The following is a 16,048-nucleotide window of genomic DNA, read 5'->3' on the forward strand; positions in this document are numbered from 1 at the left end:
ACTAAGCAGAAAGGCAGAGCGGAGGCCGCGGGGATGGACGTGGGGGAAAGCTGTCAACGGTACTAACGTATCGTGAAATGGGGGAGGCGAGACTTAGGTCCCAATGCTTGACAAACGGGCATTTCTGTGACCTGCACAGAAAGTACCAAAGCAAACGGCCCATCTGGGGAGCACGTTGAAGACCCCAAAGGACCAGGCTGAACTGAAAGCAAAGATCCTGCTCATGTGACATGGTGATTGTTCACGGATCACCTCCTGCTCTAGCCAACTGCATGGAAGTCCCCTGAGGACAGGGCTTGGCCATCCTGTTTCCTGGTGGGCTGTGCACACCACACACAGAAATCTGAGTAATTGTACTTACGCAACGCACCCAGAAGGGCCCTAGTCACGCACATAGCAGTCCCTGGGGAGGTGGTGGCTGGTTTATTTAATCGGATCTGTATAGTTCCCCATAGTTCCTCAATGGTTGACATCATATTCTGGAAAGATTAGCAGACTATGGAGAATTACATCACCTTTAGGGATGAGAACATGGAAGCACAGAGAGGGTGAGCGTTTTGCCTAAACTCACACAGCAGAGCCCATTCTTTATCATTCAAGAGTCTGTCTGGGGCTTCCCTGGTGGCGTAGTGGTTGAGGGTCCGCCTGCCGATGCAGGGGACACAGGTTCGTGCCCTGGTCCAGGAAGATCCCACATGCTGCGGAGCGGCTGGGCCCGTGAGCCATGGCCGTTGAGCCTGCGTGTCTGGAGCCTGTGCTCCGCAACGGGAGAGACCACAACAGTGAGAGGGCCACATACCGAAAAAAAAAAAAAAAAAGAGTCTGTCTGAAACAAGGAGCTGTCCCTTTGCAGGGGCCAAAGTCAAAACCCACCGAAAAGCCCCCTTCCTCCCCCAATGAGAATGCAGGGCCTGCAGGCAGATCAGAGCTGTCTGCTCTTATTTCAGGAGCCTCCGTCAAATTCCAGATGGGGAGCTCTTGCTGGCAGGAATGGGGTGCACCCCTGGGTGGGGTGATGGGGCCTATGAGGCGCAGGTTCTGCCCACCGCTGGGTATGATCACAGCTGTAAATACTGCCCACCCCCCAGGAGAGCTCCCATTCGAAGGAAAGGGGGTCTTCTTGCTGTCGGCATGCTCAGCTGCCTGGGTTTGAACCCCAGCCCCATGTGATTTGGTCGCTTTGCATGCCCCCTCTGTGCCTAAGCATCCCCGTCTATAAAGCGGGGATATTAATAAAGGGATTAAATGAGGATTCAACCTACTGGGATTAAATGTAAGGATAACTGGAGTCAGCTTCCAGGCCTGCCAGTGCCAGGCTGAACCCTCGGCACGACGCCAGAGAAAGTTCTCCAGGCTTAACCCGCCTCCGCTCTTAATCACAGCACCTCACTTCCTCTCTAGGTAATGAGCACCAAATTACTTTGGTAAGTGACCAAAGTAATTAACATATTCAATACATATGTGTGCATGTATAATCAATATATCAACATATAATCAATATAGTGAATATATATGTATATAAGTACACATATGCATACACATACACATATATATATATATATATATTTTTTTTTTTTTTTAAGAGAAGGAGGTGAAATGTGAGCTAAGTCTTTATCTTTTATGTGCAGAGTGCACAGATATTGTCTACCTTTAGGGAATCCAGCACATAACAGTAATCAAACATTATTTAGTTTTTGAACGTAGCCACCAGGACTTTAATTGGAGCTCAGAGAGGCGGAGGGCTGAGAGGTGAGAAACAGTTGCTTTGTTATCATAAACTCTGGACAAATCCCATTAGAGTTTTTTTTTTATTGAAGTAGAGTTGATTTACAATGTTGTGTTAATTTCTGCTGTACAGAAAAGTGATTCAGTTTTACATATATATATATATATATATATATATATATATATATGCTTTTTTTTTTTTTTTTTTTTTTTTGCGGTACGCGGGCCTCTCACTGCTGTGGCCTCTCCCGTTGCGGAGCACAGGCTCCGGACGCGCAGGCTCAGCGGCTATGGCTCACGGGCCCAGCCGCTCTGCAGCATGTGGGATCTTCCCAGACCGGGGCACGAACCCGCGTCCCCTGCATCGGCAGGCGGACTTTCAACCACTGCGCCACCAGGGAAGCCCTATACATGCTTTTTTCATATTCTTTTCCATGATGGTTTATCACAGGATATTGAATGTAGTTCCCTGTGCTCTACAGTAGGACCTTGTTGTTTCTCCAGCCTATACATACTAGTTTGCAGCTGCTAACCCCAAACTCCCAGTCCATCCCTCCTCACCCCCCTCCCCCTTGGCAAGCACAAGTCTATTCTCTGTCTGTGAGTCTGTTTCTCCCATTAGATTTGTTCCCAAGGGCATGGGATCCAATGGAATAGGTTTTCAGTGAGAGGCCCAGTGCGGTACAATGACAATGATGTGAGTCCAGCCAGGCCCAGCCCTGGGGCCCGGCCAGTGGATGCCCTGCCCACCCCTGCCCTGCTGCCCATCTGGCCTGAGAGTTTTCCATAGCGCCCTTGCTCAGTCCTCAGCGCAAGCCACTGGTGTCCCCGCCGGGACGTAGCTTCACCAGTGACTCACCTCTTCATTTTTAGTACGTCCTCTGAGCCTGCGGCTCTGTCTCTGCAGCAGCTGTCTGTCTGGGGGTCCGGGCCTGCTCTGGCCTCACCGCCCTCGGGCCCGTGCACAGAGGGCAGGGACCGAGGTCCGCGCCAGGACAAGCTCTTGACAACCTGCCCCACTAGGAGAGGGAGGTGAGGACAAAACGCATCCAGAGTGTATCTGGACCCGGGACTGCGTTCTTCTGGGGACCTCTGAACGCGTGGGTCTGGACCAGCCTCAGGATCCTCAATGCCTTGAGCGAGATCATTAAAACTGCTTTAAGGGTCTGCGGGCTGCCTCCCCAGCTTGGTATTCCTGCTGCTCTTCCCCCCTCTCCTTCCAGAACGGGGTCGCCTGCATCACTTCACAGCCACATGCAGAGGCGCCCACAGCTGAAAGGGTTTTTGCAGCTGTTAACTTACTGGTTCACACCTTCGGGTTTACGGAGCTTTTAGCTGAAAAGGCCTTTTCTGCCAGCTTCTCCCAAGCTTGAGTAAACAGAAAACCTATTTATGTCTTCAGAGCACTTAATTAAGGCAGGGCAGGGATAAAATCAGTGACAGAGTGCAGTAAAAACACAGTCCTTTAAGTCAGGAGAAGCGGGGGGGCGGGCCAGCTGCGCGTTCTTGGGGAAGCCATGTCCCCTTCCAATGTTTGTTTTGTAAAGTTGAAAGAATAATATCATGAAAGCCCAAACACCCTTCTCCTCCACACCTCAACTGTTAATGCAATGATATTATATAGCCTTGATTTCATATCAAAATTCCCCCAATTATCCCAAGGATGTCCTTGAAAGCTGCTTTCTTTTTCAATCTGGCGTCCAAGCATACGACGTTCTCAGTTGTCATTGCTGAGGGTCAATTCTCCGGGGGTCTCTTGTGTTTCAGAACATCTTGGGAGCAGAAGCCCTGGCTGCCCTTTGTCTGGAAAGGTAGAGATAGTGTGTCCTTCCAAAGCAAAGTGTAGGCACGCTTACTGTCCAGTATAAGAAAGATAATATCGGGCTTCCCTGGTGGTGCAGCGGTTGAGAGTCCGCCTGCCGATGCAGGGGACACGGGTTCATGCCCCGGTCTGGGAGGATCCCACATGCCACGGAGCGGCTGGGCCCGTGAGCCACGGCCACTGAGCCTGCGCGTCTGGAGCCTGTGCTCCGCAGCGGGAGAGGCCACAGCAGTGAGAGGCCTGCATACCGCAAAAAAAAAAAAAAAAAGAAAGAAAGAAAGATAATATCTCCCTCTGGTCCGGGGCGGGCGGGGGAAGATCAGGCAGGCTTACTGTCCATTATAAAATATTTGGGTTCCCTCAACTCAAGGCTCCTCTGCTATAATGCAAGGCACTGTGTGTGCGGGTGTCACTTGGCTTTCTTTGAGTGGCCCTGTGGGACATGGGGCTCGGGAAAAAGGGCACGAGAAAATGCTGGCAGTCTGTCTACTGCGAAGGCTGTGAGTCACAGCATCCTCTGTCTCTGACCCCGGAATGTCCTGTGTTTTGCCAGGGCCCAGGCGACAGTGGCAGACTAACTTCTTAGCTGGCCGGGAAGGTGAAATCTCAGATCTTTACAGCCTTTGATAATCATTTTCAGACAAGAGCATGAGTCACTTCACACCCTCAATAGTCATTTCTCTTTTGTCCTTTCTTCTAGAATAATCCCTTGCCTTTCTATGTCCATCTAGACAATGACAGTTTCAAAGTGTTCAGGCCAGTTGTTTGTTTGTTTGTTTGTTTGTTTTGGCCGTGCCGCACAGCATGCAGGATCTAGTTCCCCGACCAGGGATCGAACCCGCGGCCCCTGCAATGGAAGCGCAGAGTCCTAGCCACTAGACCTCCAGGGAAGTCCCAATACATTCATGTTTCTGTACCACTTTTGTTACCATTTTTTCAATGTAGGGGTTCACGGTTGTCTTGCTCAGAAGCTGCACTTAAAAGTAAACGCAAATATCTTTAGGGTTTGACACATGTGGACCCGGGGCCCACGCACAGCGGACTAAAAGCTGTGGAAGCGGCTCCTTCTTCATGCCTCTCTTTTGGCGAATCTACGCAAGGCAAAACGTTTTGGGGTTTTCCCAATGTGGCACACCATCCAAATGGGTTTCAAATGATTTTCTCTGAGTTGAAAGCCTGATGTCACATGAATTGGTGTGTATGTGTGCCTGGACCCATAATGCCAAAACATCACTTCTTGATTTAGAGGGTTTGGGGGATGAAAAAGTTGTTATGCTGAGAAAAAAGTCCTCCAAAAAACACTATGGCTTTTCAAGAGCCGGTATGGCAAACACTCTTTAACTGGACAGTCGTTCTCAGCTACATCTGAATAAAGAAGCAGACAGGATATCTGTGCACATTAAACATACATAAGACTAAGTCTAGCCTGGGTAGAGCCAAAGGGAAGCCAGAGTAACTGAGAGGGGTGCAGGGGAGAGAACAAACTCGGAGCTCTTTCTCTGCACCTCAGAGGGACCGAGGGAAAGCTGCCAGGGGCCCTCTATCCCCCCCGCGAGGGCCCCGGGGTGAGCACACTGCAGAGAAGGGCAAACAAATACCATTTCTGTTCATTCCTGAAGGAAGACACAAGTCCGGACAGATTTTTTGGTTGTGTGGTTTGCGGCTGAAAGTGGAGACCAAGGGCATCGAGTAGGACGCAAAGGAAAGGCTCCAGGCTCCTGGCTTGATGCCCGGGGGCTCTGGGAAGGCAGAGTCTGGGTACCAGACTTGAGGGAGGGCATGGCTGTGGGCGGAGAGCTCAGCAAAGCTCCCAGTTCAGTCCCGAGACACTGAGGGAAAGGGAGAGAGCCTCTTGTCTGCTATCCCGTCAATCAGTGGTTATTAATTGAGCACCTACTGTATGTGTGGCTTTGGGGATACAGCCATGGATAAGTCAAACTTGCTCCCCATTCTTATGGAATTTCCAATCAGGGCTGGAGATGGGTGGTAGAGAAAATAGTTCATCAAGATAATTTCAGAGACTTATGAATACTATACAAATACAACAGGATAGAGAATAACCACTATGGAGCTGCTGTTGATGGGGTGGTGAGGGGAGTCAAGGAAGCCCCTTGGGTGGTGGGTTTGAATGGTGAAAGGAGCTGGCCCTGAGTAGAGCCTGAGGAAGGGCATTCCTCACAGAGGACACTGAAGGTGCAAAGGCCCTGAGGCCACCACAAACTCAAGGTGCTCTTTGTAAAGGGAAGAATGTAGAGAGAGACACAGAGAGAAGACTGGGGGAAAATAAACAGAGAAAGGGAGACAAGACACAGGAGATGGAAGGGGAAAAGTAAAAGAGACCAGTTGTGAAGGACTGGAGGAAAAGGACAGGAAAATTCATGGAGGGTGTGGGGAAGAAAGCCACTGCCTACAAAAGTGAATCGATGCATCGTGTGCACATGGGGGAAGGAGGGAGACGGGGTGTGTGCACAGAAGGCCCACATTGCCTTCTCTCCTGAATGATCCTTACTTGTCTCTGCATGTGTGGACTTGGCATTTTTGCTGCCTTCGTGTGTGTTTAGTTCTTATTTCCCCAGTTAGATTATAAATTTTACAAAGGCAGAGAGCATGCCTTGTAAACTTTTTTCCCCCTTCCTGCACAGCACTTACCACAATGCTCTGTATACTGTGAGCTCACTAATTATTGTTCGAACAAAGGGATGGATGGATGGATTCTCAAACTAGACCGTGTCTCTCTGCAATTAGCCATGCTGTTTATATTTTGCAAAGGTTGGATAAATATTTTGCACACACACATGTGCCCACGTGGAGCATAAGAATGAACATGCACTCTAGCTTAACTTAAAGAACATCTCGGACACTTGGGATCAGCAAGTTGGCAAACTGATGCTAGGAGGTTTGGGAAGAGGTAAGGATTACCTGCTACATCGGGGTGAACATGGATGCCTGAGGCAGACACACCAGTGTTTAGCAGAGATAATCAAGAACAGGGAGGAGATACCGAAAAGAAGAGGGGAAAATAGGTTAAATGCGGCAAGATTGCTAACGCTCACTGGTTTTGAAGTTCCACTCTTCTTCCAGGGAACAAGGCTGTACTATATTCCCCAGGCTTCTGGGCAGTTAGGTGTGGCCACAGGATTGAGTTCCAGCTACTGGAATGTGGGTGGGATCCACGTGTGCTACTTCTAGGCCCAGTCTGTAGAACTTCTCCTGCATACCTTCTCCAGCCACTGGCTGAATGGAGAGGACTCCAAGGACCTAAAGGAGGGAGGAGCCACAGGATGGATGGAGCCTGGGTCCCTGAGTGACTGTATGGAGAAGAGCCTGCTGACTGACGGCTCTGCAGCCACTGAGATGTGGAGGTTGTTTGTTACAGCAGCTAACACTGCTTATCCTGACCCATACAGAAGAGATGGGGACGGTGAGAAGTAGGGCTTTTCCTTCACACAGAAGAATCCAGAAGAAGGAGCTCTCCACTCAGTGGTATCTAGAGGCCAGCTACTGGGACACTGCCCAGGAGCATGAAATGCTTCTCCCTGTGACACCAGGGTAGTAGACAAGCCCAGGAAAGGAAGGATAGAAGGGCTTCATTTCCCACAGGTAACAGGTAACAGAACAGGGTCATCTGGAGTCAAGCCACTTGACATGGGGGCCACAAATTCCATATTTCAAAAACAAGAGGAAAAAAATGTATGATAAATAAATAGGAAAAAAGAGGTTTGATTGGAACTTCATCCTGAAAAATAAATCTAAAATGATAAAAACTAAAAATAAGCTAAGTTCATTTTTATTTACCAAAGTGTGGTAACCGCTTTAATGCTTAGAGCAGACAAATGACCGAGGATGATTTTTTTCTTTTACTTTCTATGTTTTCTCCCCCAAGAAAATTGTCTAAAAGCATGATTGACATCCTTCCCTTCACATCTGACCTTTTCACAGCCCTTGTGGTTCAGAGTTGATCTTTTTTTTTTTTTTTTTTTTAATTCAAGGGTTTAGTTCATTACAGCACTATTTACAATAGCCAGGACATGGAAGCAACCTAAATGTCATAGACAGATGAATGGGTAAAGAAGATGTGGCACATATATACAATGGAATATCACTCAGCCATAAAAAGAAACAAAATTGAGTTATTTGTAGTGAGGTAGATGGACCTAGAGTCTGTCATACCGAGTGAAGTAAGTCAGAGAGAGAAAAACAAATACCGTATGCTAACACATATATATGGAATCTAAAAAAAAAATGGTTCTAATGAACCTAGGGGCAGAACAGGAATAAAGACACAGACGTAGAGAATGGACTTGACATGGGGAGCGGGAAGGGTAAGCTGGGACGAAGTGAGAGAGTGGCATGGACACATATATACTACCCAACGTAAAATAGATAGCTAGTGGGAAGCAGCCGCATAGCACAGGGAGATCAGCTCAGTGCTTTGTGACCACCTAGAGGGGTGAGATAGAGAGGGTGGGAGGGAGATGCAAGAGGGCAGAGAAATGTGGATATATGTATATGTATAGCTGATTCACTTTGTTATAAAGCAGAAACTAACACAATATTGTAAAACAATTATACTCCGATAAAGATGTTAAAAAGAAGATGTGGTACATATATACAATGGAATACTACTCAGCCATTAAAAAGAACAAAATAATGCCATTTGCAGCAACATGGATGGACCTAGAGATTATCATACTGAGTAAAGTAAGTCAGACAGAGAAAGACAAATATCTTGATATCACTTATATGTGGACTCTAAAAAAATGGTACAAATGGACTTATTTACAAAACAGAAATAGAGTCACAGATGCAGAAAACAAACTTACGGTTAGCAGGGGGGAAGTGGGGGAGGGAGGGAGATTGGGATTGACATATACACACAGTACTATATATAAAACAGATAACTAGTAAGGACCTACTGTAGAGCACAGGGAACTCTACTCAATACTCTGTAATGGTCTATATGGGAAAAGAATCTAAAAAAGAGTGGAGATATGTATAACTGATTGACTTTGCTGTACAGCAGAAACTAACACAACACTGTAAATCAACTGTACTCCAATAAAAATTTATAAATAAATAAATAGCAAACAAAGTTCAAGGCTTTAGTTGCCATTTCCAAGGGCTTATGTTAATCCTTTCAAATTCAAGTCACAGCCTTGCAGGCGAGATTTAGTATCGCCGGGTGAATTCGGATCAGCCACTGTCCCTCAAGTGACTGAGGATACAAGATGCTCTATCACCAACTTCACCCAGCAGATGGTTCCAAAGTATGTGTCTTTCTTTGTTCCCTACAACAGCGGCCCCCAACCTTTTTGGTACCAGGGACTGGTTTCGTGGAAGACAACTCTTCCATGGCCCGGGGAGTGCGAGTGAAGGTTCAGGTGGTAATGCGAGCAGTGGAGGGGGGCGGTCACAGCAGTGGTGGGGGGGATGGTTCACGCAGTAATGCAAGCGATGGTTCAGGAGGTAATGCAAAAATGGGGAGCAATGGGGAGCGGCCGATGAAGCTTCGTTCACTAGCCCACTTCTCACCTCCAGCTGTGCGGTCTGGTTCCTAACAGGTTGCGGACCGGTACCAGGGGTTGGGGACCCCTGCCCTACAGGATGCACTAAGCCAGGCCTCTGCAATTGCCACGTCCCACCTGAGGGACTTAGAGAAGCAGCATCTTGCAAGGGGAATCCCCTCCATGGAACTTTAAGCCACTTTGGCTTTGGAGCCACTTGCTGACATGAGCTGAGGTTGGAATGCTGATCCTGGTTCTTCTGGAATGTTCCCAGGCTGCTGTTTACCCTGATTCTGGCCATCCACTGCATTTCCTACTACTGTTTTTCCATCCTACTTAGCTATTCATGGGGAAAATATCACAGTGGGTAGAAAGTTTTTGCTCAAGAGCAAAACAAAGAGAAGAAAAATCAGGGCAAAGGGAAAGCAGCTTATTTAAAAACAGACTTTGAGAAATACCGAACGCTCTTGTTAAGCAAATAATTTCCCAGGGTTCCTTAATGTACAAAGAAACTCAGGAGCTGCAAAAATAATCCAAGGTCAAGAAAATACCCCCGTTTCAGATTTGCTTTCTGTACATTCGCTAGAGTTTGCCCACGGTGAGGCTCCTGGCACCTGCCAGGGTCAAGGATCCCGGGAAGATTCTACTTTGAAGCCAGCTGGACAGAAAGCTGGACATCTGGAAGCTCCTTAGGATCTCTCCTCTTGCCCGGACCCAAAAAAGTGGCTTGTCTATAGTCACCCTCTGTGCCTAGGTTTCTAATCAAAGAGGAAATGGAGGGGGAGGAAATGTTTTTCTTGGAACCAACAGCTGGATTCTTCTTACCATTCAGGGCTCTGCTCTGATTCTGCCTAATCGTCCCACCCTCCTCTCCCAGTCACTGTATTCGGGCACCTTGCTTTGTGGTCTCCATATAATGTATCGCCACCTAAAATTATGAGGTTCACTGTTTTGTGTCTCTCACACTATTAGCCGGCAACGCCATGGAGGAAGGAACTTTATCTGTTTTATGCACCAATCAATCCCTAGCCCCTGGAAAAATGCCGGGCACATAGTAGATGCTCAATAAAGGTTTGTTGAATTAAATTGAATCCTCATGTTAGAAACATTGAAGAAGAAATGGTAGAAAACATTATTGCATTCCAGGAGGACTGGACCCTACCTCCTGGGGGTTTCTTTACAGAAAAATGGATACATATGCTCTTTTTTTCCCATAGGAGATGCAATGAATGCAACTCTTGTGCAAAGCATGGCATGAAATAACCAGGGTCATTGTGAAGAATACAATGAGATAATTGTGTAAAGTATTAATACTTAACGGAGTGTCTGGTATATTGTGAGTGTTCAGTGAATATTGGCACTTAATAACTCATACTGAGCTCAAGGTCAGCTAAGTTCTGTCTTTTCCACAAGTGCTGTTATAAATTCATATCTTCCATTTCCAGTTCTTCTGTTTTTTTAAGATGTGGTTTGATTTCTGCACAATTCATCTTTACTATGCTTTGCTCAAAACATTACATCATTCATCAGACTGTTCTTCCCAGCTTTGTATCATTTTTTAATGTGATCAGCACATCTTTGAAGGTCTCGTGAAAAATCACTCATAAAAATGTTGACGTGAATGAGACCATGGAATATTATTCAGCACCGAAAAGAAACGGGCCAAAAAAAGACATCGAGGAACCTCAAAAGCATATTACTAAGTGAAAGAAGCTGATCTGAAAAGGCTATATATGGTATGGTTCTAACTATATGACACTCTGAATAAGGCAAAACTATGGAGACAGTAAAGGGATCTGTGGTTGCCAGGAGTTGGGGGGAGGGGATGAATAGGTGGGGCGCAGGGGAATTTTAGGGCAGTGAAGCTATTCTGTATAATAGTGTAAAGGTGGGTACACGACCTTACACATTTTTTAAAACCCATAGAACCGTACAACAAAAAAGAGTGAATCTTAATGGGCTTTAATTAATAAAAAGAGGCCAATATTGAGTCATCGATTGTCACAAAGGTTCTGCTCTAGTGCAAGATGTTAATAACAAGGGAGGCTGTGGGGAGAAGGCAGGGTAGGTGGTGCACTCTCTGTACTTTGGCTCTATTTCCTCTAACCCTAAAGCTGCCCTATATAATAGCTTTGTGATTTTTAACAAATGCCTTCTCTACCTAAGGAGTCTGGGTTTGAATTCTGCCTCTGCCACTGACTCCACACGTCCCATCTAGCCATTACTTGGACAAGTTACTTAGCCTCTCTGAGCCTCAGTTTCCTTGTCTGTAAGATGGGGATCATAATAGCATCTACCACATCGGGCTGTTGTAGAACTGAGTGGGCTGGTACGTGAAAAGTACCTAGAACAGTGGCTGGTGCAGAAGCGTTCTGTAAGCGCTACATAAGTGTTAGCTGATGTTATTATTGCCATCATCACAGGGATACACTAGAAGCGTCAATGGTAATTGTAACTTGAGTTAATTAGAGGAAGAACAGAGCTGGTTGGGGCACCACTGATCAGCAGCTCCCCCCAAGCAGACAGAACCCCAGGACACTGGCTGTCGACAGTGCCAAGTTCTCTCCACCTGAAAAATGATTAAATATGCGCAATGCCAATTTCCTTCCAGGCTAAGCCAGTTGGGACACCACTGGTGTCTGGTTCTCTTCACCAAGAGAGTAAGCTTTTTCAGTCCTCCTGGGGAGAAGGTTTGAGGTTAGGAAACCCCAGCACACCATTCCCTTTGGCTGAAGAGGGCCAAGCACTTGTTCACTTCATAGCAATGCTCCCAATGGGCTGCAGCAGTGGGAAGAGTAGGATCCCATGATGATGCAGGACAGGCGGGCTCAGGCACCGTGACCCAAGCTGGTTGCTTTGCATGCCTCTTCTCTGCCACCTTCCATCACCTCAAGCCACCACATCACCTCACAGGCTCCGCCCAGCTCCGCGCAGGTACAGCGGGGCTGCTCCGACCTCAGGGCACTGCTCAGACCTCTGGATGCTTCCCTGGGGTTTCTCACACGTGTAGGGACCTGCCTGGCCCTTGTGCATTTGAAACCCAAGAGTGTGGGGCATTCAGATCCACGGGGTCACCAGTGGGGACAGCTGCTGATGCAGGAACACTGCCTCTTCCCATCCTCCCGGGGGACAGTTGTGAGGCTGCATTTCATAAGAATGTCCTACAGGACGGAGCTCCGGCTGCTAAGGACGGCATCCCTCCTTCCCTGCTCCCTCAGTTCTGTTCCCTGGGACCACAGCTGCAAACAAACTACCTTCTTGCAAGCCTGAAGCTCTGCTTTAGGACTGAACCCAGGCTAAGACACTGGCTGTCTGCAGGTGGCATCTAATCTATCCCCACCTCTCAAACATGAATGTGGTCCATGGACACACACACACACACACACACTGCTGTGTTCCCATCACCCTCCCAAACGCCATCCACAGGGAAAGGATCTCCCAAGCAACAGCCGTGAAGAACCAAAGGACCCAGTCCCCAGGGGTAGAGTTGGGTGCGCTCTGTGCTGTCTGCAACACGCTAGCAGCACCCGAGGGGCTGGGTGCAAGCCAGCCAGGACACGGAGGTTTCTGGGGGCGGGAAGGGGTGATGTCTGGTGGAGGAGCTGCAGACGTGCACCCCTAAATTATGATATTTTCCTTCTCGAGGCAGAATGAATGCAGCCTCAGACAGATGCGGCCCCGCAGCTGTTTGCGGCAGGGGCCCCGTGGCAGGCCAGTGACTTTGACAAGGGGGATTGGGATGGAACCTGACAAAGGGACCACTGTCTCTGAGGGAACTTCACATGAGCCCGGCAGAGCCAAGCGGCGGGAGTTTGCACAGCTGCGGCTGGAAGCAAACATGTACTTTTAGCTGACCTGGGCCCGTGGCTTCGCGCATTAAACCTGACACTTTCCAGATGTACGGCGCCCTCCCTCTGGCACCGTCCACAGCACCAGGTCCCCGGGTCCACACGCACTCCCGACACAGCCCTGTCAATGCCGCATTGTGCTGGGAACCCCGGGCCTCTCCTGCAAACTCTGCACCCCGACCTGAAAGTGAGTCCCCCAGGCTGAGCTGGAGATTTATAAGCTGGATTTCAAACTAGTTCAAGTTCAAAGTCAGCTCAACAGCAGCTGCCACTCTGACGGCCATCTCTCTTCATGCCTGGCTCCAGGTTGGGTGGTGAGAGGATGCTGAGCATGCCTTCCAGAGGGTTCTTTAAAACCTGCCTTAGGGTGAACCCCAAGATTTCCACCACCAAGGGGGAGGCTCAGCTGGAGTTTGGAGGTACAGGAGGGTATCCCGACATGGCTACTGCCTCTCAGTCCCACCTGGGCTGAAGGAAATCACGTGACCCTGATACATGGACACAGGCAGGCCACGTGGGGACCCCAGATGCCGTGGGCGCCCCAGGAGAGGGGGTCACAAACCCCCGCCGTGGCACGAGCCTTCTCCAGCACCATCCGTTCTGGAAATTACTCCACTCAGCAGTCCTAACCGGAGGGTAGGGGTAACAGATGCTCTAGGGCACTACAATGGTGGAGGCCAAGTGACAGAGGCATGACAGAGGTGGGCGGGACACTTGGACATTCTCTTGGGCAGGAGGTGACTTGCTTGGCTGGGGGACTCCCCCGCCGTGGCATCTCTGAACTCAGGCAGGAGAAGCTGGGCTGGACCCCCAAGTCCACGGAGGGTGTGGCCCCCCTGCTGGGCAGAGATACTAGAGGAGCCATTGTCCCACCCTGCTCGTGGTTGAGGAAGGGTAAAATGAGGTGACCAGTGGTGGGGAGAGTCCTTTGCTGAGTTGACAGAGCTGACTCACGGGGTATTTTTCCTCCTGGGACAAACCTGAGGACATTGAGGACACACTTGCTCAGGGGAGCCAGAAAGGGCGCCTGGAGGCTCAGAGGCCCCAGAGCTCACCCCTCAGGCAACCCCAGGAAGAAGCGAGCACCCTTCAATTCCTTCCCTTATTAAAGCATTTATTAATGTGTGCTTTTCCATGGGCTCTGAGTGTAGGGCGCATCATTTCTTTGCATCTTCATTTTTATTGGGGTACAGTTTTCACATGTAGGGGGCACACATCTCAAACGTCCAGCTCTGTGCATTCTTACACTCCGTGACCGCCAGCCAGGTCCAGATGCAGAAGGTGTCACCCAGAGGGCTCCCTCAAGCCCCCTCCCAGTCAGTAACCCCAGAGAACCCTCCACATGGACTTTTATCATCACTGACCACTTTTGCCTAAAGATGAACTAAGATTCCTCTTTTTGTCTCAAGGCAGAGAGACAGACAGCTTGGTAAAACGTGAATGGTGTCATATAATATGTCATCTTGATTAACCCTTCATTTGTTTTATTCCCCTTTCTTCTTCTTGATCTTTTTTTCCATTTCTGACACCATGGAGGATGAGGCGATGGGGAAGGGGGCGGGTTGTCTTGGATCTTGCAGTCTTGCGGGGTCATCTGCTGATGGATTATTGGGCCACATGACCATCAGCCACAATACCTCAGAGAGGGGCCAGCTGAGTGACTTGGCTGATCTTGGCTGGGCTCGCTCACGTGTCTGGAGGTCAGGTGGCCACTGGCTGCTCTGGATTGACCTTGGTGGGGATTTGACCTTGGTGGGCTAGCCTGGGCATGTTCTGCAAGTGGAAACCTGCAAGACCCCTTGAGGTCTGGCCCAGGAACTGCTTCACTATCACATCTACCTCATGTCTATTGGCCAAAGCCCAGAGTTAGAATAAGAAAGCACCACAATGTTCTAAACCGAAGAGCTCATGACCTAATCACCCCAAAGACCCCACTCCTAACACCATCCCATTGGGGGTGAGTGTTCCAGCCTATGAACATCGGGGGGACACAAACATTCAGTCTATAGCAGTCATGGTGCAAGGGAGTGTCTGGATCCTTGAAGATAATCATCAAAGAGGGTCTTTATTAATTGAGGAGGGGGGTTTAGCTTTTTATCTCCACTAACTTCTGGGGAAGAAGGAAGGGGTACCCTCAGAATCCACCGCAGCATTCCTGGGCCTCCCCATCGGCTGTGAGGCCCCCGGTTTGAGTCCTGAAGCTCTGTTCATTTTATTCAGTGGTGCGGAGCCCTGGCGTGGGCTGGATCCTTGTCCTCCCAGGGGAGACGGTGTCCCGGAGGCCCTGGGGAACCACTATCCCGGCTCCCTGTTCTCCACTCCTCTGGATTCTGCAGATCTGACCTCATTTCCATCCGCCCTGTGAACTGGTCCATTCTCCTGCCCACAGCCTGATCACACGCTCCACCTGTCTGGTTACCTCCACAGCTCTGAATCCTCCCTTTGTGGAGCTGGTGGGGAAAGGAGCTCTTTGGAGCACCAGAGAGACGCTCTCTGAGCCCTGCCTGAGGACAGCAAGTATGGGCTTGGTGTCTTCCGGGAAAGGAATGAGCAAAAAGAAATCCGGAGCCGTGGCTCTCAGACCGGAAGAGGTCGGGTAGCCCGGCGCCCTCCTGGCCACGGGAGGAGATGCCAAGGAAGGGTCCAGTGATGCGGCTGGCAGCCTGGACAGCATCTACGAGTGTGAGCTCCTGTGGCTGGGGCGTCTGAGAAGTGCAGCCCAATTAAACACTGAGGTTCTGGGGACTTCCCTGGCGGTCCAGTGGTTAGGGATCTGCAGAGGGCACAGGTTTGATCCCTGGTTGGAGAACTAAGATCCTGCATGCCGCATGGCACGACCAAAAAAACAAAAGCAAAACAAAAACCAAAACACTGAGGTTCTTGGAAGTGTAAGCTGGTGCGATGAATTCCCCATGAGTTAATACACACTCACACATGTGCACATACACGTGCACACAGAGGGAGACAAATCATAGGCAAAGAAGAGCCCTGTAGTGGATTGAATTGTGTCCCCCTAGAGAAAGGTTCTAACCCTGGGACCCGTGAGTGTGACCTTATTTAGAAATAGGGTCTTGCAGATGTGATCGAGCAAAGATGAGGGCGCCCTGGAGTGGGGTGGGCCTAACCCCAATGTCAGGCGTCTTCAGGAG

This window comes from Hyperoodon ampullatus (assembly GCF_949752795.1).
Source record: "Hyperoodon ampullatus genome assembly, chromosome: 13".
NCBI classification, from domain to species: Eukaryota; Metazoa; Chordata; class Mammalia; order Artiodactyla; family Ziphiidae; genus Hyperoodon; species Hyperoodon ampullatus.